The 23,214-nt window shown below is 47.5% G+C and overlaps 1 protein-coding gene across 1 annotated transcript in view; it reads right to left on the bottom strand.

The window, feature by feature from the left end:
- The window catches only part of TDRP (testis development related protein), a 46,189-nt gene that overhangs the window by 7,448 nt on the left and 15,527 nt on the right, over positions 1-23,214 (bottom strand). The gene's annotated exons all lie outside the window — the stretch shown is intronic.

Below are 23,214 nucleotides of genomic sequence, written 5' to 3'. Positions count from 1 at the left end.
GGCGGGGGCTCCGGGGGGAGCAGCCAGCAGGCCGGGGGGGCGGGAGGGGGGAGGGCGCGTCGCACGAGCTGGGGCGGGGCCGGGGCGGGGCGGGGCGGGGCGGGGCGGCAGGGCTGACGCCGCGCAGGCGGAAACAGCCCCGGCAGAGGGGGGGGGCCGGGCGGCAGAGGGGGGGGCCGGGCGTGCGCTCAGCACGCAGGAGCCGGGGGGTGGGCGCCAGGACCCCGGGCTCCGGCAGGGACCTCCCCGCACGCGCTCCTGCTCACTCCCCGACGAGGTCTGGGGAGGCCCCGTCTCTCCACGGGCTCTGCCGCGGACCTGGTTCAGCAGGCACCTGCCAGCCTGGGGCCCACACGGCCCAGGGACCCCCCCAGCAGCACGGCCGCTCAGTCCCAGGCCCTCCTGCCGCCCCGCGTCCTCCCTGGGCCGTCACCGAATTCCAGCGCGAACTCGTCGGTCTCCCCCCGCATTCAGGGGCCTCCCCCGAAGCCGGGTGCTCACGGGCTCCCGCCCGGACGGTCAAACACCTGGGGGACACGTCTCATGGGCGCGGGCGGCGAGGACAGTGCGCCTCCTGAGGGGCTGAGGTCCTTCCCGTCACACCTGCCCCCGGCCGGTCCGCCATGGCGGCGCCACGCCCACCCCCACCCCGCGGTTGCTCCGAGGACACGCGCCACGTGGGGGTAGACCCCGTTCACGTGGACCATCCGCAGCATCTCGGCGCGGTCGCCCGCCTGGGGGCTTCACAGCGAAGGAAGCGGACGCCCAGACGCAGGGCCAGCGGAGGGGTCCCGTGCGCACACGGGCTGTTTGTCGGCCGTGAACGAGGGGTCCCACCGTCGGACGCGCTGCGCTGAGAATCAGCGCCACCTGGTCTCACGCACGTGTGGAATCCAAACGCCACCACCACAGTCGTCCCCGAAGAACTTCCGCCGGCGGCTGCAGGAGGCTGGGGGAGGGGACAGGTGCAGGCCGCCGAGCAGCCAGCCCGGGGTGCGCAGGCGCGCGACAGCTGGACGGAGCGCGGCGGACACGTTTCCGACAAGATGGGTGTGAGGCGCGCGGCGTGTGGGGATCACTTCACACCGTCGTGCCCTACGCGTTCAGCTCACACGGGGACGGGCGGGGCCGCAGCGGGGGCCGCAGGGCACGTCCGCCTCCCCCACACAGCCACGAACGGGAACCCGGGGAAGCGCCTTGGACTGCCGGTCCGAGGGTAAAACCTCGGCGCACGAACGCGCCCCCGGCCTGCGCCCTGCGCGTGGGGCCCCCGCCCCCCGGCGCCCGCCCCCCGGCCAGTCCACGCTCCCCGTCCGCAGACGCACCGACGTCCTGAGCCCGGGGCGGCCGCACGCGCGGCGCACGGCGCTCTTCCCTCCGGGCCCACCCACCCCCGGCGGCGGCGGCGTCTGCGAGCCGCCGCAGCCCCGGTCTCCGCCCCACACGGCCCAGCGCGTCCCGCCCGTAACGCGCAGCCTCCGCCTGCACCTCCGTCCGCTCGGCGCGGGCCGCGGGCACAACAGCGACGCTCCGCCGCCCAGCACGCGCTCGTCCAGGGTCACGGCTGGGATCGGCCTCGGAGGCCCGCGAGTCGTCAGGACAGGCGAGCCGCACTCTCGGCACAGGAGCAGCTGGAGGAGCCCAAGTCACAGCAGCGCCCGCAGGGACGTGATAAACAGCAGACACACACACGGCCATGACGCCACGGGGCACACGGACCCGGGCTCGGCCGGGAGGGGTCGTCTCAGCCCCGACTCTGGTCCTGAACACACGTTCCCCGCACCGGGCTCGACGGCAGGCTCCCTCGCTGGCATCTGCGCCTTGTGCCAGGGAGGGCCCGAGGGAACGTCGCGCGTGCCGCACTCGGACGCGACTGCAGTCACCCCACAGGTCCCAGCGGGCCCCCGCCCCAAACACCGTTCTAAAGGACGCCCGCGACTGGGTGTGCTCGCGAGGACCGGAGTTTCTCCAGCGTGGGCTGTGTCTGTCGGGCATCTTCGTCCCGTCCGGGGGCAGGACACCCTGTAACAAAGGTGAGACGGGCCCAGCGCCTCCCGGACACACAGGATGGGGCTCCAGAGTTCTTTACAACCACGGTCGGGCTCGGAGAAGTGACAGCCAGAAAAACGAAGACAGAATGATGTTCTATCTATAGCCCGAGTGGTACCCAAGAAGTTGGGCTGCAGAAACGAGAACATGAGCTTCACACAGAACAAGGTGTCCCTTTTGCCCCGACCTCAGCTGCACCTCACTTCATGCCCCATGAAGAAAAAGCTGTGAAATCATCCAAAACTGACCAAAATTCTTTCTACTGGAGCGACTTAGCAGAAGTGCCTCATCGCCAAACACGTTCAGAGAGGCCAGATGACCTTTGGAGGCAGCACGAAATCCAAAGCACGCCCTCAGCACATGTCCTGCTGGCCCCACAAGATTGCAAGCTCTGAGTACAACACACGAATGGATGTCTATGAACGATCACACAGAAAATTCAGAGGAATGCTCTTAACAACACACAAGCAAAATGAAAAGTAAAACGAAGAAAAAGAAACCATGAAATAACCCAGAAATCCTAGAACTGAATAATCCCTGAGGAGAAAAATTCAAGCGCTCCAACAGCTGACTTGACAATGCAGAAAGAGTGAGTGACCTTTGAAATTTTCCAACTAGAAGGGCAAAAAGAAAAACGCGTGAAGAAAGCCTATGGGAATTATTCCCGCACTGTGGGAATTCCAGGAGAAGAGAAAGAGACAGAAAAGTATATTTAAAGCAATAATGACTGGAAGCTTCCAAGCCTGGGACAGAAGTGGACGTCCAGATCCACGAGGCTCAAGGGACCCCAAAGAGGTTGAACCTGAATAGGGCTTCGGTGAGATACATTATAATTACGTTGCCGAAGACAAAGAGAGAACTTTGAGAGCAACAAGAGAAAACAGACAAGTTACACAGAAGGAACCAGCCTTATATGGGGTGATTTTTCACCACAAACTCTTGGGGCCAAGAGAGAATAGGATGATGTATTCAAAGTATTTACAGACAAAGAAAACCCTGTTAACCAGGAATTCTATACCTGACACAGCTATCCTTCAGAAATGAGGGGAGATAAACACTTTCCTTAACAAACAAAAGTGGACAGAGCTCACCGCCACTAGGCCTGCCCTCCGTGAAATGCTCAATAGCGGTTTTCTAGGAGGAAATAACAAAATGCCAATTAACATCATAAAAACATGAGCAGGGAACATAAAACTCACTGGTCAAGGTAAATTTATAGTTGGTCAGTTCTGTAATACAGTCCTGGTGGTACATAATTCACTTACAACTTTAAAGGTTAAAATACAGTAAACATAACCAGAACTATCATATTCTGTTATTGGATACACTATGTAAGAAATACGTAAACTGTAGCCCCAACAGCCTCCAACGTGAGAGGGCAGGGAACAGAGTGTCAAGTTGAGGAAGCTACTGAAGTAATCAGTAAACCGTTTCACAAAATCCTCATGATAACCACAAGGGAAAAACCTGCAGTAATCACACAAAAGATCATTATAAAAAGTTAAAGTACACTGATACCAAACGACATCAAAACACAAAAAAAGAGGGCAGGATGAGAAGCAAGAAACAATGTGTCTACAAAACAGCCAGAGAACAATCAAGAAAACGACAACAGTAAGTCCTTATCTACCAACAAATATAAAAAAGTCAAATTCTCCAATCAAAAGATATATAATAACTGAATAAATAACACACGATCCAAAGATACGCTGCCTACAAGAGATTCACTTTAGTCCTAAAGACCCATGTAGACTGAGATTGAAGGTGTGGAAAAAGAGATTTCAAGCAAATGGTAACCAAAAAAAGTAGGAGTGGCTATCTTTAGATCAGACAAAATGGACCTTAAAAATGGCAGAGAGAGACAAGGGAGATCATTATATACCAATGAAGGGGTCAGTCCATCAAGAGGACATGACAGTTGTAAATATTCACGCGGCCAGCATCAGAGCACCTATACACACTAAGCAAAACTAACGGAGCCAAAAGGAAAAATAAACAGTAATGCAGTAATAGTGGGGAATTTAATGTCCCACTGTCAACAAGGGATCATCCAGACAGAGAATCAATAAGGAAACGGGACCTGAACACTACAGACTAATGGACCCAGCAGACACACACGCAACATTCTGACGACAGTGGGACGCACACTCTTCAAGCACGCGTGGAGTGTCTTCTCGGACCACAAGGGTGTAAAACTAGAAATGAATACAGGAGGAAAACGGGAAACTCAGGAATGCCTGGAAATTATAAAACATTCTTCTGAACAAACAATGGATCAAAGAAGGTATTAAAGGGGAAATAAAAAATCTAGAGACAAACAAAAATGGAAAATAACATACAAAAACTTGTGGGATGTAGCAAAAGCTGTTCTAAGAGGGATGTTCACACAGAAACAAGATCTCAGGTGAACAACAGAACACAATGCCTCAGGGCACTAGAAAAACAAGAGCAGACTGGGCCCAAAGTTGGCAGAATGAAGGAAATGATAAAGATTAGGGGAGAAGGGGCGCCTGGGTGGCTCAGTCGTTAAGCGTCTGCCTTCAGCTCAGGTCATGATCCCAGGGTCCTGGGATCGAGCCCCGCATTGGGCTCCCTGCTCAGCGGGAAGCCTGCTTCTCCCTCTCCCACTCCCCCGCTTGTGTTCCCTCTCTCGCTGTGTCTCTCCGTCAAATAAATAAAAATCTTCAAACAAAACAAAACACACATTTTACCACATCAAGAAAAATCATGTCAAAGCTGAAGGGTGATGAATGAGCCACAGCATTTCACTGGTGAGGACAAAGGGAATAGAATAACCACATGCCTCCGAAAAAGGGAACGAGCGCAAGGAACACAGCGTTCCGGTCGGTTCCATGGATGCCACAGAGCTGCAGGTGCCGGTCCAGCCCAGATGCTGTGTAATGTCGATACGTCACTGCTTCACAAAAGCTATTTAATGTGCATACTTTTTAAAGGTATTTAAGTTCATAGGTCAGGACAGAAAATTAAAAATCTTTGTTAGGCCAGGTATCCCAATGTCTTGTTAGGAAGACACTGTTCTCATTAATGATGTGGTGACAGTTCAAGGTCAGCATTTCAGTTCATCTCACGAGGTCTGAGCTGTGCGATCCGGTGTGTGATCTGGTGCGAGGGGTCCTCTCACCCCTAGAATCGCTTGCGCACTGCACGCGTCTCCTGCTGTGGATGGAAAAGAGGTGAGCGCCCGTGAAACCCGGGGGCCCCGTCCTCCGTCCCAGCAGAGCGCAAGTCCAGGTTTTCACGCTGCCGCCAGCAGCAGTGACCCCCAGCCCGGCCCGCTGCAGACCGTGGAGAGCACAGTTACCCCGTGGCCTGCCTTCCCCGCTCTGGAGTGTCCCCCGTGGGGACAGCACGGTCTGCTCTGTCTCCGAGGAGCCAGGCCAAGGTTTCAATCATGATGGCATTTAAGAAGCCTAACTTTTTTCCAGACCATTCTAAATGGTAGAACTCACCACAGGCTTAGGTTTCGACAGTCTGAAGTTATTGAGAAATTGGGAATCCTGGAGAAACGGATTTCATAACCAAACTGTCGAGTGCCCGGCCCTCTCGCAGAACTGCGCCGTCAGGCCACGGGGACAATTCTGATGGCGCCTTCAGCACCCACAGAGCGTGGGCCTGGGGAAGGCCGTGGAGGGCATGGCCAGCCTTCGTGCCGCAGGCGGCCCTGGGCCAAGAGGGGCGGCGTGCCCCTGAGCTCTGCCCGCCCAAACACCCACCCTTTAAAAGGCCATTCAGATGACCCCAAGGCAGGATGGGGATGAGCAGCCCTACGTGCCACTGAGGGCCGGTGGCAAACGAGGGGCAGCAGTGCCCTTGGGTCCCGGCAGGTGTGACACAGACGGCGCCCGCCTGCCCCGTCCCTGCCCTGTCCCTGACTAAGCCTCCATCCACGGTGAGGCAGGAGCCCGACTCTGTTCCTGGAGAACAGAGCCTCCCTGAGATGCCAGGAGCACGGCGGGCCGCGGCCGCTTACACGCAAAACCCGGGACGGAGGCAGCGCTGGGGGCCACAGGCCTCTCCGGGAGAGGCGGGCTGCCCAGCCGCCCACGGACCGTTCTCATCTGTCGGGGCGGCTCGGGCGAGACCCCGGAAGCAGAGAAGTGGCAGCGCATCACGCGGTCTGCTCTCTAAATCGCATTCTGTCCGGCTGTGCCCCGTGCAGGTGCCCTCGGGGGGAGCCTGCAACTCAACGTGACCCGCGGCCTCGGCGCTCGTTCCACGCACACAACACGGCCGCGCACACGTTTCGGAGCTCCTAACCCAAGACGAAAATGCCTGCCATCAACCGCCTCTGATACGGCACGGATCTGCCCGTCGGGTCACTCGCACCAGTGTTCGCAGCTCTTCTCCGTACCCCGGCCACGGACCAGCCCCCGGGTTATCCGTGTGGATGGAAGGGAAGAGCCATGCCCAGGACTCAGAGCCGAGCACATCTTTACAAGAAAACACCCCCCCAAACGGGGTCAAACCTCATGCCCACCCACAGCAGGTTCAGGGACACAGAGTGGGGGACGTCCGTGCCCGAGCCAAGCGAGGCTGGAAGGAGCCACAGGCCCCAAAATGACGCAGCCGGCAAGACGCGCAGTACAAGCCGTGCCGTTTAGACGTGTCCGTGTGTATGTGCACGTTGATACATCTGTGTGAAGTGTTTACAAGTCTACATATATCTCTCTGGGAGGCGTACATCTTCCATGCAAACAGACCTGAAGAAAAGAACAGGTAGGCCGGAAGACAGAAATTACAAAGAGAATCAGTGTCCATCCTTTAGTTCATTTTAAATTTTACATGTGTGTCTTAGTTTGGGCAGTTATAAAAAATACCCTGCAGATGGGGTGGCTTAACCAACGTTTCCTTCTCACAGTTCTGCAGGCGGGCCCGGCTTTCCGGGGTCAGGTGAGGGCCCACTTCCTCCTGGTTCACAGACGGGGTCTCTTCCGGAAGCCCCTGCTCCCAGAGGCCCCTGGCCGAACCATCCCGCTGGGGGTTAGGTCTGAACAAGTGACCCCGGAGGGGCACAGACTCCAGCCTGGAGCGCTCGTGTGCGTGTGCTCTACCACGGTAAGAACCTGGCAGCCCTGTCTGAGCCAGCAGGACTGTCCCCTCAGTTCTCCCCGCGAGGGGCAACTGGTGCCGTTCCAGATGCACGCAAGACGGCCGAGTTCACTCTACATCACGTGCGGACTCCTGCCGGGGAGGAGAGCCGCCCAGACCCCTCTCGGCCCAGCAGCCTCAGCTCTGGCTGTCCCCGCGGACCAGCAGCACTCGTGGGAAGGGGCCGGAGAGAGGGCTCAGCCTGCCGCCCGCGCAGGGACGCTCACAAGGCCCGGGAGACAAAGGACAGGCTGGGCCCTCCATGCGGCCGGTCCTCCTGGTCCTGGAGGGACAGGAAAGCAGGGAAGACAGGGCGGGGGGAGTGGCCGGGGCAGGTCAAAACGCAGATGAGGACACAAAAAGGAGACCAGGTGTTACTGAAGAGATGCCCAGTGCGACAGAGACACGTTTAGAAGAGAACACATGAAAACCCAACTGCGAGACGGGGTCAGGGTACCACCGTCCGACACAACGAGACACGAGGAGGGGGAGGAGGTCCCAGGGCTGAACAGACGGGCACCACCTGAAGCGGAAGCCCCAGCTCAGAACAAAGCCGCTGTTCCAGCCCCCACGAAGGGGGGCAGCACAGAGGCGCTCTCTCAAGTAAGTAAAGACATAAAATTAAAAAAGGATACATGCACCCCTATGTTTACAGCAGCATTATGTACAGTAGCCAAGCTATGGAAGCTGCCCAAGTGTCCCCGGACAGACAAATGGATAAAGATGTGGTGTATATATACACAATGGAGTATTACTCAGCCGTAAAAAGAATGAAATCTTGCCATTTGCACTGATGTGGATGGAACTAGAGAGTATTATGCTAAGTGAAATACGTCAATCAGAGAAGGACAAATACCATGTGAGTTCACGCATATGTGGAATTTAAGAAACAAATGAGGAAAGGGGAAAAAAGAGGGGGCAAAGCAAGAACCAGACTCTTAACCACAGAGAACACACCGAGGGTTCTCAGAGGGGAGGAGGATAGGGGAGGGGGAAACAGGGAGATTAGGGAGTGCGCTTGCTGTGCGTGATGAGCACCGGGTGACGTATGCAAGTGTGGAATTGGTATCTTCTACGCCTGAAACTAACATCACACTGTACGCTAACTATACTGGAATTAAAATGAAAAGTCATAAAAAAATCCCAAAGACTTCAACAAAAAGGATTTTATAAAAAAAATTAAATAAAAACAGCCAAGTAGAAAAAGGGGCAAAACAATGGGAAAAGCAAGAGTCTTCTGAATACAAAAGTATCTTCTTGTTCACAGGAGAAGATCGTGACCTGAGACAGGGACCAGGTTATCTCTGCAAGTTTAATGATTCTGGCAGAGATATAAAAACAAAGGCTCCTCAGAGACAACGTGTGGCCTCAGAGCTCAAAGGAATCTTGCCGGCCTGCTGACCTGGTGGTGAAAACAGCTTTCCTACTTCGCCCTGGGCTCTGCCAGGCACCAGCCTCCACGAGACGTCCTCCCTGCAGTTTCTGTAAAACCCGCGAGGAAGGGCCTGTTTGCCAGCCCACGGTGGGGCTCCTCACGTTTCCTCTGACAGGCTCAGACACTGCATCCGGGGTAACAGGTTCCTTTTTGTCTTTAGTTCTCTTTCTCTCATTTAGTTTTGGAATACAACAATGACGTGTTTATTGAGTCCAGAAGCCAGAAAACAGAGAAAGCAGGGTCCCTAATACATTCATTTACCAAGCGAGCCAAGAGCTCTTCACAAGCAGGAGGGGCATCGAGTCAGAGAAGTGAACTCGGGGGCCCTGCAGAGAATCTTAAAACCATCTGCGTTAGAAATCCACAAACTGTCAGCAGGAACAGGGCACCTCTTTAGCCACACGCGGCCTGTCAGTGCCTGTCAGTGGGGCCAGTCTACACTTTGAGCTAACCCATTTCTTCACACTCCGCCGTTTACTTTTCAGAAGAAAAACCGGCACTTAAACACAGACCGTGACAAGACAATCATCAAGACAAATGAACCTGTGTTCTTTGCTTATGCACATTTTGGAACCTAAATTTAGTAATAATTCATTCAGAGCTTTGAGGCAGCATTTTTAACCATTTCCCATCCCTAGGAACTTCTCCCTTTTGTCCTTTACAACATCTGTTTGAGACGAAACGGACAGTGGCGATTACTTACTTAGAGCAAGGAGAATCTGGACAGCGCGGAAAAGGGGATTTTTACTTCCTGCACCTAATTGTTTAACAAAGTATTTCGTGGAAATGAAAATTAACCTTCTTCAATGATGACTAATATTCAATTTATGTAAGCAATATCAATCATAACTCAATCTAATCGTGTATGCCTAATGAAGACAGACACATGCGCTCACGCACGTGGAGCGCCGGCCCACGCAGCGAAGGGACCACGGTGGGAAGCAGCCTGGCTGTAGCCTCCCTGGGGTCACATCCTCTTGTTCCACAGGTACCACAAGCCACGGATCCAGCAAGCGCATCATGTGCTGCACGAATCCACACACACCTGTCGCCGAGCACTTGTCGTTAATCACAGGTTCCTCATGCCAGCCCTCCTGCAAAACTCGGGGGTGGAGGGCCTCTCAGGAGGAGGAAGATCGCGGTTCACAGTGACGAAGGCTGCTATGGTCCGGAGGTCTGTGCCCCGCAAAGTTCACATGTTGGGACCCTAACCCCCGACGTGATGGTGCTCAGAGGTGGGGCCTTCGGGGGAGGAGTTCATGAGGCTGGAGCTGCCCTGAAAACAGAGAGGCCCTGCCACGGGAGGACACAGTCACGGCAAGACGTCTGCAGCCTGGAAGAGAGGCCCCACCACCACTCTGAGAGCGACAGACGGTGAGAATTACTCTCCGCGGGTTAAGCCACCCAGTCCTTGGTATTTTGTTACAGCAGGAAGAACAGACGAAGACAAAAATGCTTAAAACGTGTTTGGAAGGAACTAGAAAAAGCAATCCCAATGAAGAGAAGTCATCCATTACTTTGCTAACCAAAATCCAAAATATGGGGAATTTTTTACTAGAAATATTTCAGGCAGATGAACTTAATGAACATGTTGCCAGAAACCAATGGAAAATTCCACCTACTCCTACCCACTTCCCATAAAGTCTCCAAATTCCCCCTTCAATCGCAGCAATGGGAATATATAAAAGCAGACAAAACCCAGTGTTATCAGATAATCAATACTTCAAGGAGGCTTAGGTTGAGAATAAAAGAAAAATGATTATTCTCAAAGGCCAGACTTGCGCACAACCGCACACAAGCAGGACACAGCGTGGAAACACCCCCCAACACACAGCCCTCAAAGGATCAGGCCTCCCCCAGGTGAGCTGGAGCCGCGCCTGCGGCTTTGCCCGAAACGCAGCAGCTGCAACACGCGGGGACCGTGGGCCAGGGGTCCGCGCTGCCTTCTGCGCCCCTCCGGGCCCTCCTCCACGGTCACACAGGGCAGGGCCGAGGGACGCAGCTACTTCCAGCTTTCCCCTGAGCCGCGTGGGGCTTGCAGTTCTCACTCAGCCGGCGTCTGAAGACTCCGTGGACACGGCCCGCGGTCACGGACACACCTCACCGATGGCAGGCAGGGCCCGGTTCTCCCTCCTTCCCGCCTCTGACAGCGCCGCCCCCATTCCCCGCGGGGCTCTGGGCTGCAGGGAGCGAGCAAGCGTGAGCAGCAGAGGAGCCCCCGCCTTCCCCCCGCTCCCGGGGGCAGTCCGACCCTCAGAGCACCGCGGGGGGCGCCAGTGAGCCACGGCAGCATGCAGATCTCCTGAAGAAGGGTGCTCAGAAAAAGCACCACGGTCAAATGAAACACTACCCTCCGCTTTCTCTCTGGGCTTTATTTTCTTATCCATTGTGTAGGTACAAGAAGAGTCCAGAATGTTGCCAGAAACGGTAGATGCCATCCCCCACTCCACAGCTGGATGAGAAGCTAATCATTTAATCATCGTACAGTCATTAATGATACTAAAATTCTACGTATTTGCAATCCTACTACCAAAAATAGTCATAAGAACTTAGCTCTACAAAATGTCAAATGAGAAGAATTCCAAATTGTATGAAGATGCCAAAAGAAACACGTGAAACTCAGACCAAAGCCGTTGCTACTGTTCATAAATAACAGTGGTGTTCTATGTTACTGCTGTAAAAACGAACTTAAACGGTAAATGCATATACATAAAAGGCAGAAATAAAAAGAATCAATGCAGGAAAAAAAGACCCCGTGCCTTCACTCAAGCCATCATTCCTTTTGAAAGTTACTAGAGACACATGAACACGACAAATGGCAGCAATCCGAACCACTGACTTGAACAAATGGTTTCAGCACTGACGGTGAAGGAGGGGCGCCAGCCTCAGATCAGAGGGGCCGCCGCACCCCCGTGGCAATAGCCGGGGCCCCCGTGTGCCAGCCTGATGCCTGACTTCTCACTGACAATCCCTCCCCCACAGGCTAGGAGAGCACCCGCGAAAGCAAAATTAACACCACCTCCCACACCATGCACCCTCTCCACTGAAAACTCCTCTTGAGAAAATTTACTGTATTAAACACTTCCTATTAGAAGAAGAAGGAGAGTTTGACTTACACCAAGAAAGGAGCAAAATGAGTAACGGAGAAGACCCCAGGGTCCGTCACTCTGACACTGTCCAGGTGCACATGACGCACACAATCTCCACGTCTGGAAGCTACTTAAGTGGGGCTTTAAAGAGGAAAGCAAGAATCACCGTCCACCACGAGCACGAGCTCTGAAGACTCACTCCCCAAGGGAACCACTGAAAACTGTAAAACCAAAACCAAAAAGGAAGAACTACTTAAAGCCTCTGGAAATGCTCCTAAGGACAAACTGTAAATGAAGAAATATCTACCTTAAAAAAAAAAAATCTACTTAAGAAAACCTACAAATACTTGAAAACTCAGAAATTCACAACGTCTACGGAAGGTGAGCCTCTGTGGCATTTGAACCGTGATTGCTGTGTCCTTGCCCCTCGAGACGGCCACAGTCAGCAGCTCCCAGGTGGAAGGCGGTTCTCCCAGGGAAGCAGGGCTTCAGCATTTCTCATCCTGAGGCTGATTCCCTGGAGAGACGGGGCCCCTTCTCAGGGGGCAGAATGCGTATGGATCGCTGGGAATCCTGCGGCCCTCATCACCTCGCCCGGATCATGGGGTGACAGTCACACACAGGCAGGAGCAAGCTGAGAGGACCCCAGGCATCTGCCCACCCCACAAAGCACTTGCTCCCAGAGTAAAGGAACCGCTCAGAGAGAAGCCCGTCATGGTCTCCACCCCCATCTCCAGAGCCCTGGCTCAGAGGTTGCACCTGGGACAGAAGCAGGACATGAAACAGCTGAGAGCAGCAGCAGCAGCTATGGAAGACAAAGACTCACTTCCCAAAGGGGTTGACTTCATCTGCAACAGAGCATGGAGACGTTTAAACCAAAGGGTGCTCTCAGAGTCAGGGAGGCTGGTACACGCTAAACTGAGCTAGCTAGCAGAGAAGAACTGAGAATAAACCTAGAAGGGGCCCCTTAGACTCAGAGCAATTATCAAACAGGAGCCTCAAAAATGATTCCCTCAAAGCAGCCAGTTTGACTGGTTTGTAGAGAAATTCATACCCAGCATATTTAAATAATAACAAGAGCAGTCAGCTGGCAATTAGTGGAGTTTACCAGCCGGGTGTTGCCAGGAAAGAGAAGGTGACATGGGCATGCCTACAGCCGGGACTCCCTGGGAAGCTAGAGCAGACATTTAACAATGGGAGTGGGGGCATGGACAGGTCACTAAATAATCCAGCTAGCCATTCAACAAAGAAGCAAAAAAAATAATAACAGTAATGGGGGTGGAAGGGAAGGACAATACTCAGAGTTGCTACAACACAGTATTTTAAATGTCCAGTTTCTAAACAAAAATAGAACAAACAATCCCAAAATTTGCATGGAACCTCAAAAGACCCCAAATTGCCAAAGCAATCCTGAAGAACAAAGCAGAGTCCTCATACTCCCTATTGTCAAACTCTATCACAAAGCTGTGATAATCAAAACAGTATGATACTGGCATAAACCCAGACACACGGACCAACAGAACAGAACAGGGAGCCCAGAAATAAGCCCACATGGATAAGATCAATTAATTCATGACAAAGGAACCTAGAATATAGGAACCAAAGGAATTGGGGAAAAGGACAGTCTCTTGGCAAATGGCGCTGGGAAAACTGGACAGCTACATGCAAAATAATGAAAGTGGACCCTGTCCTACTCCACACATAAAAATAAACTCTAAACAGAATAAAGACATGAATGTAAGATCTGAAATCATAACGCTCCTAGAAGAAAACACAGGTGGTAAGCTCCCTGACATATGTCTCAACAATGATTTTTTTGGATATGCCACAAAAACAAAGGCAATAAAAACAAAAATCAACTAGCAGGACTACACCAAGGTAAAAAGCTTCTGCACAGCAAAGGAAACTATTAACAAAATGAAAAGGCAGCCTACCAAATGGAAGAAAATATTTGCAGATCTTTTACCTGATAAAGGGCCAATATCTAAAACATATAAAAGAACTCATACAACTCAACAGCCAAAAAACAATCCAATTAAAAAATAGGCAGAAGATCTGAATAGACATTTCTCCCAAGAAAACATACAAATGGCTAACAGACACATGAAAAGATGCTCAACGTTATTATCATCAGGGAAATACAAATCAAAACCACGCTGAGCTATTACCTCACACCTAGTATCAAAAAGATAAGAGATAACAAGTGTTGGCGAGGATGTGGAGAAAGGGGGACCCTTGTGCACTGCTGGTGGGAATGCAAGCTGGTGCAGCCACTCTGGAAAACAGTATGGAGGTTCTTCAGAAGGTTAAACATAGAACTACCATGTGACCCAGTAATTCCACTTCTGGCTATTTATACAAAGAAAATGAAAATACCAGCTCAAAAGACATCTGTACTCGCATGTTCACTGCAGCATTATTCACAATACCCAGGACATGCAAACAACCTAGGTGTCTAACAGAAGATAAATGGAAAAAGAAAGTGTGTGTGTAAATAATGGAATATTAGTCATCCATAAAAAAGGAAACATGGATGGAACTTGAGGGCATTATGCTGAGTGAAAGAAGTCAGAAAAAGACAAACACCTTATGATCTCCCTTGTATGTGTTAAGATACACACACACACACACACACACACACAACAAGCTCATAGATACAAAGAATAGATTGGTGGTTGCCAAGGGCTAGGGAAGGGGGCGCAAAATGAGCGACGGTGGTCAAAAGATAGAAAAATTTTCAGTTATAAAATAAATAAGTCATGGAGAGATAATGTACAGCACAGCGACAGGAGTTAATAACACCGCGTTGTATACTCTTGTGGTTCTCACCACAGGAAAAAAGGATTATTAACTATACATATACTGTAGGGATCATTTTGTAATATATGCAGATGTCAAATCATTCACTGTATACCTAAAACCAATATATTATGTTAATTATTCCCCAGTTTTAAAAAATTAAAATGTCCACTTTCCAACAAAAAATTTTGAAGCAGCCAAAAAAAAAGTATGACCCATACACCAGAAAAAAGTAAACACAAAATGCCTGTGAGTGCACCCAGATGTTGGATTTAACAACAATAACAACACTACAAAATAGCCATTATAAATAATTATGTTTTAAAAGACTGAAGGAAAACACCACGGAAGAAGCAAATAAAAGTACGATGGCAGCACTGCACACATAGAAAACACCAGGGACGAGGCAGACATGATCAGAAAGAATCAGGTGGAAATGCTAAAGTTGAGAGGTACAATAAATGAAATAAAAATGTACTGGAGGGTCTCAGAAGTAGGTCTGAATTTGGAGAATAAAGAATTATGGAACCTGAAGATGGATCAGGAGGGATTATGCAAGCCAAAAACCAGAGAGAAAAAGAATGAAGAGAAATGAAGAGCCTAAGAGAAATGTGTGACGCCAACACATACAAAATAGAAGCATCAGAAGAAAGTAATTGGTAAGAAAATATCCAAAGAAACAGTAGAACATTTCCCAAATTCTCCAAACACCAAAAATCAATACATCCAGGAAGCTTAACAAACCACAGGTAGGATGAACAAAGAGATCCACAAACACGCACATAGTAAAAGAAAATCCGAGTTCTGTCTCACCCGCCAACTGGTTTACCATAATACAATTCTGACACTAACCACCAGGAGTTCGTCTCAGACTCTACAATGAAGACTCAGTCCTCCTCAAGACTGACTTGATTTCAGGTGTCCCAGGCCAGGGGCACCTCTGATGGAAAAGTATAAATTCAAGGGTTCCCACAATCCCTTCAGGTTCAATAGCTGAACGAAAATCGCACAGAAGGAAGGAAACCACTACGCTTAAGACGACAGTAGTATTAACAAGAGAAACAGCTACAGGACGAGACACACAGTGGGAGGCCTGGGAGGCCATGCGGAGCCTCCCTGCCTCCTTAGGGAGTCAGGGTCAGCTCATCACTCCCCACCAGCACATCAGTGTGTTCACCAGCCACAAAGCTCCACTAAGCCTTGTGTTCAAAGTTTTGATTGGAGTTTCATCATGTAGGCATTGGTTAAACCACTGGCCAGAGGCTAGAACTCAATCTCCAGCCTTCTCCCTTCCCTGGAGGTGAGGCGGCTGACAATCTCAAGCCTCTAATCACAGGCCTGCCCTTTCTGGTAAGCATCCACCATCTTCACTCACTTCGTTAGCATAACAAAAACTCCTAATATTCAGGAGATCCCAAGGATTTTAGAACCTCTGTGCTGGGAATCAGAGGCAAAGACCACATACCTTTTTTTATTACACCACACAAAGACAGGAGAACATCTTGAAAACTACAAGAAAAAAGTGATTAGTCACTTACCAAGGAAACTCTAGTAAGATGAACTCTCAGAAAAAACAATGGGGGCCATAAGGCAATGGGATAACATATTCAAAGAGCTCAACAAAAAAAACTGTCAAACAAAAATCCTGTATCTAACAAAGCTATCTTTGAAAAAGAAAGATGAAATAAACCAGATAAAAGAGTCTGAAAGAATTTGTTGCCTGACAAGAAAGACTAAAGGAAGTCCTTCAAGCTGAAAGCAAGTGACACATACAGTGAGCAAATCCACATGAAAAAACAGAGCACTGGTGGGGGTCATTATTTAATTAAACATAAAACACAGTAGAAATGCCTATTTTTCTGGGGCACCAGATGGCTCAGTCAGTTAAGCAGCTGCCTTCAGCTCAGATCATGATCCCAGGGTCCTGCGAATAAGTCCAGGATCAGGCTCCCTGCTCAGTGGGGAGTCTGCTTCTTCCTCTCCCTCTGCCCCTCCCCCTGCTCCTGCTCTCTGTCAAATAAATAAAATCTTTTTAAAAATGCCTATTTTTCTTTCTTCTCACAACCAACTTAAAAAAGAGTGTAGACAATAATATGCACATAATGTACCGTTGGGCCTGTAATATATACAGATGTAATGCATTTGCCAACAACAGCATTAAAGAGGTGGGTGCTGGAAGACTGTATTGGGCTAAGAAAAGGACCACAGACAGTAAATGATAAGAAGAAATTAAAATGTTACAAGAGAAAATATACCCAATGCAAAGAAAGGGTCAGAAGAGGAATAGAGAAGCAAAACAGACCTGAGACCTAGAAAACAAAACGTAAAATGGCAGATGGAAACCTGCTACAGCAACAATACTCTATTACATGTAATCACATTAAATAATCCAATCAGAGGCAGAGATGGTCATCCTGGATTTTAAAAAAACTGATCCAACTAAAGGCTGCCTACAGGAGACATACCCTAAATTCAAAGATAAAAAGAGATTAAAGTAAAAGGAAGGGCAAAGAGAGGTCATACAAACAGGAACCACAGAAGCTGGAGTGGTTGTATCAGTGGATAAGATAGACAATAAAATTTCAAAAGTTACTAAAGGTAAGGAGAAATTTCATAATGATAAATGAATTACCATCAGGAAGACGTAAAGATTCATACTAACAGAACAAAATACAAAAAGCAAAAATGGGAGAAATAATAAATAAAGGGAGAACTAGACAACCCAACAATAAAGGATATGCCACTAACAATAATGAATACCACTACACAGAAGATAGCGACCGAAGACATGAAAACCACTACAAACTAACTAGAACCAACATATATATAAAACATTCCATCCAACAATAGAATACACACTCTTCTCAGGTGCAGAGGGAGTAGTGTTCAAGATAGAACATACGCTAGGCCTAAAACAAATCTCAGTACATTTAATAGGATGAAATCAGGGGCACTTGGCTGGTTCAGTCGGTTAACTGTCTGCCTTCCGCCCAAGTCATGATCTCAGGGTCCTGGGATTGAGCCCTATAGTGGGCTCCCTGCTCAGCGGGAAGTCTGTTTCTCCCTCTCCCTCGGTCCCTCCCCCCACTTGCACACACTCGCTCTCTCTCAAATAAATAAATAAAATCTTTAAAAAAATAATAGGATGAGGAGGCCTGGGTGGCTCAGTTGTTAAGCGTCTGCCTTCGGCTCAGGTCATGATCCCAGGGTCCTGGGATCGAGCCCCACATCGGGCTCCCTGCTCAGCGGGGAGCCTGCTTCTCCCTCTCCCTCTGCTTGTGTTCCTGCTCTCGCTCTCTCTCTCTCTGTGAAATAAATAAATAAAATCTTTAAAAAAATAAAATAAAATAAAAAAATAAAAAAATAATAGGATGAAATAATTCTGAGTAGGTTCTTTGCCAACAGTGGTATGAAATTAGAAATCAATAGCAAGAAAAACTCACAAGTATATGGAAATTAAACAACACATTCCTGAATAACCAGTGAGTCAAACAAGGACTGAAAGGGAAACCAAAAATAGTTTGAAATAAATTACAGACAAGACACAACATACCAAAACTTACGGGATGCAGCTAAGGCAGTGGTTACAGGAAAATGTTTAACCTTCAAGGTAACAAAGACTTCAAATCAATAATCTAAACTTCCATCTTAACACTGGGGAAAAAAACCCAAAAAACTAAAATAACCTAACACAAAGCAGAAGGAAGGAAATAAAAAAAGATTAAAGCAGAAATCAATCAAAGAGAGAACAAATAACAATGGAGAGATCAACAAAAACAAAAGCTGGTTCATTAAAAAGATCAGCAAAATTGACAAATCTTTAGACTGACCAAAGAAAAAAAGGGAGAATATTCAAATTACTAGAATCAGGAATTAAAGAGAGGACATTATTACTGACTTTACAAAAATAAGAATAAAGGAACTCTGAACAACTGTACATTAACAAATTGCGTAACACAGATGAAATCCCTACACATACACACTACCAAAACTGACTCAAGAGAAAACAAAAAACCTGAATAGATCTACAACAAGCAGAGAAACTGAATTAGTAATCTAAAAGCTACCCCAAAAGAAAAGCACAGGCCCAAATGTATTCACGACTGAGTCCTACCAAACATTTAAAAGAAGAATAAATACCATTTATTCACAAATTGCTCCAAAAGATATGAGAGGAAGAAACTCTTCCTAATTCATTTTCTAATGGCAATTTCACCCTAATACCAAAACCAGACAAAGACATCACAAGAAAAGGAAATAGACCAGTTATCTCTTACAGATATAAACAAAATAATCATCAACAAAATACTAGCAAACTGAATCCAGCAAAAAGTAAAAAGAATTATGCACCATGGCTCAGTGGGAATTATCCCAGAAATGCAAGGTTGGTTCAACATCTGAAAATCTATTAATATAATAAAAGCATTTCATGAAAATAAAAAACAAAAATTATATAATTATCTCAATAGATAAGAAAAAGCATCTTATAAAATCCAACACCCTTTATGATAAAAACATTCAACAAACTAGTAATAGAGGAGAATGTTCCCCTGTGTAGAGGGTTATAAATTATTTCTACTTTTTTACTTATATACGTGCATGTATATTTTATATAAACACCCTACCTTGAGCATATGTAACCTTTCTAACCAGAAGTTGTTTTTAAGACCCACTTTTATGTATTATTATTAGTGCAAAATCTGTTATTCTGACCTGCTATCTCATGTTATCTAAATATATAAGTTGGAAGTAGTCCATTCAAGTTTCAAGTATAATTTGCATACAGAGTTTCAATAAAACTGTCACTTCAGGCTCCAAGTATGGTAGCAGTAAGTTTTAAGTGTTTGCTTTGCTTTTTATGCTATTTTTTCCAATCAGCGATTATTTTAAAAAAGGAACTTCCTCAATCTGACAAGAGGCATCTAAGAAACCCCACAGCTAATATCATCTATGTGGCTAAGTACTGAAGGCTTTCCCCCGAGATCGAGAATGAGACAGGAGGCTGATCTGGCCACTCCTATTTAACACTGTGATGAAGGTGTGAGCACGGCAACTGGAAAAAATAAAATAAAAAGCAGCCAGATTGGAAAGGAAGAGGTACAACTATCTCTACTTTAATAACATCATCTTTTACGTAGAAAATCTTAAGGAATCCACCAAAAACCTATTAGAACTAATAAACAAGTTCAACAATTTGAGATAATATATGATCAATATACAAAAACCTGTTGTGTTCCTATACACCAGCAATGATCAATTAAGAAAACTTCCATTTACAAACACATCAAACAGAATACTTCAAAATAAATTTTACAAAAGCTGAAAATTTCTTCCCTGAAAACTACAAAATATTATTGAAATAAAGTTTTATCACTTATTTGTGGAACATAAGGAATAGCATGGAGGACATTAGGAGAAGGAAGGGAAAAACGGGGGGGGGGAATTGGAGGGAGAGATGAACCATGAGAGACTATGGACTCTGAGAAACCAACAGGGTTCTAGAGGGGAGAGGGGTGGGGGATGGGTTAGCCCGGTGATGGGTATTAAGGAGGGCACGTACTGCATGGAGCACTGGGTGTTATACGAAAACAATGGATCGTGGATCACCACATCAAAAACTAGTGATGTAATGTATGGTGACTAACATAACATAATAAAATTAAATTAAATTAAAAAAAGATGAAGCTGAATAAAAAAAAAAAGGTTTTAAAAGATTTGAATAAACAGAAACTCGTATCATGTTCAGGAGACATAACACTGTCAAGATAGCAATGTCCCCAAACTGATCTATAGGTTCAGTGCCATCCCTTATCACAATCCTATCTTACTTCTTTGTAGAAAATGATAAAGCGAGTCTAAAATTTATATGGAATCACAAGAGATTCCAAATAGTCAAAATAATCTTTAAAAAAAAAAAGCAGAAGGACTCACAAAAAACCTTACTACAAAGCACCTATAAATACAGAGAACAAACTGATGGCTGCCAGAAGGAAACGGGTGTGTGGTGGGCAAAATGGGTGCAGGGGAGTAGGAGGTCCAGGCTTCCTGCTATGGGACGAGTAAACTGTGGGGATGAAAAGCACAGCATAGGGAATACAGTTGGTGGTGTTGCAACAGTGCTGAATGGTGAGAGAAGGTAGATCCACACAACGTGTAAAGAACTCGAATCACAATGTTGTACATCTGAAACAAATGTAACGTGTTAACTATACTCAAAACATTTTCTTAAAAAAAAGAACTTACTACAAAGCAGTGGCAATCAAGACAGTGTGGGGCTGGTACATGAATAAATAAATAGATGAACGGAATAGAAGTAGAATCCAGAAACAAACCCATCCATCTACGGTCAACTGATTTTCTTGAAGGGAGCTACGACGATCAACTAGGAAAAGAACCGTCTTTACAACAAATGATGCTGGGACTCCTAAAGAGCCACAGGCAAAAGAATGAAGCTGGACCCTTACCTCATACCACTTACAAATATTAACTCAAAATGGATCGGAGATCTAAATGAAGGAGCTAAAATTATAAAACACTGAACAGAAAACACGGGGCAAACCTTTAAGATCTTGGATTTGGAAAAGGATTCTTAGATAAGATACCAAACCAGAAGCAACAAAAGAAAAAAAGAGATAAACTGGAGTTCAACATAATTTTAAAAAATTGTGCCTCAGGGGGCACCTGGGTGGCTCAGTGATTAAGCGTCTGCCTTCGGCTCAGGTCATGATCCCGGGGTCCTGGGATCGAGCCCCACATCGGGCTCCCTGCTCAGCCAGGAGCCTGCTTCTCCCTCTCCCAGTCCCCCTGCTTGTGTTCCCTCTCTCACTGTGTCTGTCAAGTAAATAAATAAAATCTTAAAAAAAATTGTGCCTTAAGGATACTATCAAGAAAGTGAAGACGACCCACAGAATGGGAGAAAATATTTACAAATCATATGATCAGATAAGGGACTTGAATTTAGAATATATGAAGAACTTTACAATTCAATAATAAAAAGAAAACCCAAGCTTTAAAAATGAGCAAAGCATCAAAATAAATACCTCTCCAAAAAGTTGTATAAATAGGCAATAAGCACATGAAAAGATACTCAGTACATCAGGAAAATACAAATCAAAACCACAGTGAGATACTACTTCAAACCCACTAGAATGGCTAAAATCAAAAAGTCAGATAATAACAAGGATGTGGAGAAATCAGACCCTCAGGGTACCTGGGTGGCTCAGTCGGTTAAGCATCTGCCTTCAGCTCAGGTCATGATCTCAGGGTCCTGGGATTGAGTCCCACATCAGGTTCCCTGCTCAGCAGGGAGTCTGCTTCTCCTTCTGCCTCTGTCCCCCTCCTCCCGGCTTGTGCTCTCTCTCTCTCAAATAAATAAAATCTTAAAAAAAAATAGTTAATTAAAAAAATAGAAATAAAAAAGAAAGAACTCAGATCCTCATACATCACTGTTGGGAATGTCAAATGGAGAAAGTGCCCATAGAAAACAGTCCAGCAGGCTCCTAAAACCATTAAACATAGAGTTACCATATGACCCAGTGTCTTAGTCCACCAGGCTGCTCTAACAGAACACTACAGACTGGGCGGCTTAGAAAGAACTGAAGTTTATTCTCTAACTTTTGGAGTCTGGAAGTCCAAGGTCAAGGTAGCAATGGGTTTAGTGTCTGGTGAGAGCCCTCTTCCTGGCTCATGGATGGCGATCTGGCCAATGGGTCCTGACATGGCAGACGAGGCAAGGGAGCTCTGCCGGGTCCCTTTCATAAAGGCACTTAAGGCCAGGCAGAGCATTCTCATAACCTACCCATGTCCCAAAGGACCTACCTCCTACCACCATCACTCTGGAGATTAGGGTTCAACATATGAATCAGGGGCACAGGGCAGATGCAAACACTCAGTCTTCCAGCACCCAGAAACTGTATTCCTAGATATATACCCACCAACCCTAAAAACACAGGTCCACACAAAATCTTCTACACACACGTTTACAACATCACAGTATTCACAAGGGCCAAAAGCAGGAGCCCAAATGTTTGTGGCAGATTGATACAATAAAAATTATTCAGCAATAAAAAGTAATTAAGCATTGATAAATGCACAATATAATTGAACCTTTAAAAATTACATTAAGTGAAAGAGGCCAGTAAAAAAGGCCACGAAATATACTAAAATCTCTGTGATACAAATTAGATTAGTGGTTGCTTAGGGCTGCTTGGGGAGGGGAAACAGTAGAGCGCATAGCTTCAGGAATGGGTTTCTTTTTGAGGTCACGAAAATTTTGTTCTAAAACCGACAGGTTGCACATATCTGTGAATACACTAAATCATTAGTTTTACACTTTAAGGGGATGAATTGATGTCAAATGAACAATATTTCAATAAAGCTGTTTAAAAGGATAAAGGAGACGGTGGTATTTGAAAATGCCAGGAGGATGAGACCTTCTCAGCACCTCTACCACCAGCAGTCAAACCCCGCAAGGAGAATGCCGGAAACGTGCTCACAGCTCACAAGCAGGCTCCGCAGGGCCGTCCTACAACAGGAAACAATCCATAACCAGAGCCCGGATGCACTGCCCATTTTACTCACGTACTGATGTCCGAGCAGGAAAGCCCACTACCCTGACTGTCCTATACATCCCCACCAGGTAAGCAGCACACGCTGTGCCTACGGAGCTTCCGCACAATCAACACGAAACATGATTTGTTCTAAGCAGGAGATCTGTAACTAGCTCCAAATGCT

The sequence above is a fragment of the Phoca vitulina genome, unplaced genomic scaffold (assembly GCF_004348235.1).
Source record: "Phoca vitulina isolate PV1807 unplaced genomic scaffold, GSC_HSeal_1.0 scaffold15, whole genome shotgun sequence".
In the NCBI taxonomy this organism is placed as follows: domain Eukaryota; kingdom Metazoa; phylum Chordata; class Mammalia; order Carnivora; family Phocidae; genus Phoca; species Phoca vitulina.
Note: the sequence above shows the minus strand (reverse complement) of the source record. Positions and strands in the feature narration are given on the sequence as shown.